Here is a 3,122-nt window from a genome sequence, read left to right as displayed (position 1 = left end):
AACCATAGAGCTGATCTTTGTACCTCCAAGTTTTGACTCTTCAGCTTGTTTTCTTCCTGTTTTCCAAGCTGGAAAAGCAGCTTTCATTAGTCACCTATAGTACCCCCAGCCTTGCATGTGTAACAGTTCTTCTTAGGGCCAATTTCTTCACAGTGCCAGCAGTAACTGGACTGCTTTCTATATTTTTGTACTGTTACTAATGTTTCTTTCTTTACAAGCCAAATGTATCACTTTCTCTAATCATGCAATAATATCACCAAGCAGAATAGAATTCCCTTTTCCTCCATGCACACAGAATAAAGAAGCTGCATTTGCAGGGTTCATGCTGATCAGCTACCATCTGCCTCAAAAACTCTTCCGGCAGATTCATTCCATAGCAAATTCTGCCTTTGAGAAGTGCTTTTGCTCTCTCTTTCCTGATTCTGATCTATTAGTCTGACCTGCTGAGAGGCAGGCATATTGTTAACTTATTCAGGAAGTCCAGGTATGTCAGGAGTTTCCCTGAGCCTTCTGTCAGTTCAGGTAAGGTTGCCTCTTTCTCACACCTTGTGACACTTAGCTGTGTTATGGCCTGCTCAGATAAATATCTGGCTCCAAACTGTATATTAATGCTTGTATTCAATAAGACCGTCTCTTTTCTGGGGGTGGAATTCTGCATCACCATTGGACCTGGGCTACTCAAGTGGTCTGCTAGGAAACCTTCCCCTAGCCCCCTTCCTCTTCAGCCATTTCTTTAGTCTATGATGTTGAACTGAGTCAAATAAACCTCCTTAGGAATAATTCGTTCAAAAAGAGCAAACCTATGCATTATTTGAGCTAGGACAGCTTAACTTCTCCCCTCCAGGCTTTGGTAGGTTACAAGTGTGGAAAACTTTTTGCAAAGGTCTTTGTTTTTTTAAATGTCTGTTCTTAGCTCTGACTGACCCAGTTCTGTGTCCAGGTGGCTGACTTCCGCTATGACCTTTTGATTTCCTTTTGGAACCAACGTTTTAGTCCTGTAAGTCCATGCTGCAGCTTATCTTATTTGTTAGTTCCAAGCTGAACAAAAATTTGCTTCATCAGCCCTACTGTGAAGATAAACTTTCAGTCAATGCCCATCAGGTTGCTAGTAATCTCATCCCTCTGTTTTACCATTCCAGACTGGAAATGTCTATCTTTTCAGTACGTTGGGCCACATCATAATTGTTGCTCCAACAGAGATTTCACCTGCAATCTTTCGCAGCTCTTTCTAGAAAACCTCCAGATCCTGCTTGAATTCTTTTTGTGACGTCTACAGCTCTTATTCCAGTTAATTCTAGGCTTAATTCCTTCTGGTCAAATGTGATTTCTGGAAGCAGCCCCATTATTTTCTACATATGGGTTTACCAGGAATAATGTTCATACTTTCTTTTGCATGGAAATAGGATCATCCCACTGACATGAGTGTTACCCCATCTGACCCAAATGGTAGCCAAGATAACTTACATTATTCCCAGTTAGGAGAAATTGGTAATAAAGTCAAGCTTCTTTGATGTAATTTTGTTTGTTTAACAAAGCAGGACTTTGTACTTTCTTTTAAGCACAGCAGTAATCAAATACCCAGAGACAGCTACCCTGCTTACAGCTCCAAATCTTTTTCTACCCACAGTTGAACTCAAAAGCATGCATTCTAGGTCTCTTGCAGGCCCTGTGGGTTCAATATAATTTAACCCAACTTATAACAGTGTACTTTCTACCATTCCTATTTCTGGAAAGTTTGGTAGAAAAATTACAAATAGCTTAGTTAAAGCAACACATCACTATTTTGCTCACTGTAACACTATAATATCTCAAAGTATGAGGAGCTTGTTACTGTGAATAGTAATATTTGAAGTTTGATGACAAATAACATTTCTAGGTGTAATGTTGGTGAGAAGTTTATGACTGACACTGGCAACACACAAGAATAATAGAAGACTCTTTACACCAATTCTTACTTTATTTCATGTTGGAAGGAAACTTTTGAAATTTAAATATTTAAGAAACATTTTGTACAAACTGGGGGTTTCTTACTGTTACTGTTACAGTTTTAGAATTCAAATCTAAAATATTCTGGGCATTTCTGTTTCTACTAAAGCAAGTCAGTTACAGTGCCTGAGACACACACATTTCATTGTAATTTTTAACAGAAAAATATTTAACCAAGTTATTTCAAAGACTGAAATATTCAGACTTTTGAATCTTTGTTATGAAATTGTTGGTAATTATTATGTCAAAATAAAATGTCATTTGGCATTTCCAAGAAATTTCAAAATGTCACTTCAGTACAGCACAAAAAATTTCAAGTTTGGACTAATTGCCAGAGCAGGTATTCTGATGCCAACCAGTCCTACCCATCTTTTAAGATTCTCTTCATTGCCAATGTCCAGTACTTTTGATGGGTCATTTTTAAGGTTCTTCTGACTCCTTTTGTGTGATTGCATATCTGGCATATGCAAAGAAGGACTAAGCTGACAAGTCAAATTCTCCCTTTAATTACATCCAGGCAGCCAGGCTGAAGTCATCCTGTTGTCAGGGTTTAAACGAAGGCAGAATCTGAGCCAGAATTGGATGCAGGATTTCAGTTCCTGCTGCCTAATAAGTAGCAGCTCTTTGGAGGGAGGCTGCTGTTCTCCGTCCTTCACGACCCACAAATGTTGCCTCATTGCCCTGGCCTGATGCACAAATCAAGCCTAGGGTCTTGGGCAGAGAAAGCAGAAAGCGGGCTCCCCTGCTAAGGATGCCAGCAGCAGGTGTCCTCCCGCCAGCGCTCGCCGCCTCCAAGCACAACAGGGCCCGTCGTTTTGGTTTCTCCGCTCTCCGGAGATGCGCGCACCACGCGGCTGCAAGTCCCAGCTTGCCTCATTGCCCTGGCCTGATGCACAAATCAAGCCTAGGGTCTTGGGCAGAGAAAGCAGAAAGCGGGCTCCCCTGCTAAGGATGCCAGCAGCAGGTGTCCTCCCGCCAGCGCTCGCCGCCTCCAAGCACAACAGGGCCCGTCGTTTTGGTTTCTCCGCTCTCCGGAGATGCGCGCACCACGCGGCTGCAAGTCCCAGCCTCCCACTGCTGCCCTGCCGCTCCCCTGCCTAGCGGCTTCCACCCCCTCTCCTGCAGCCGGCTCCCGC

The sequence above is a fragment of the Alligator sinensis genome, unplaced genomic scaffold (assembly GCF_000455745.1).
Source record: "Alligator sinensis unplaced genomic scaffold, ASM45574v1 scaffold321_1, whole genome shotgun sequence".
Taxonomy (NCBI): domain Eukaryota; kingdom Metazoa; phylum Chordata; order Crocodylia; family Alligatoridae; genus Alligator; species Alligator sinensis.
The sequence above is the reverse complement of the archived record's forward strand: the minus strand, read 5'-3'. Positions refer to the sequence as shown.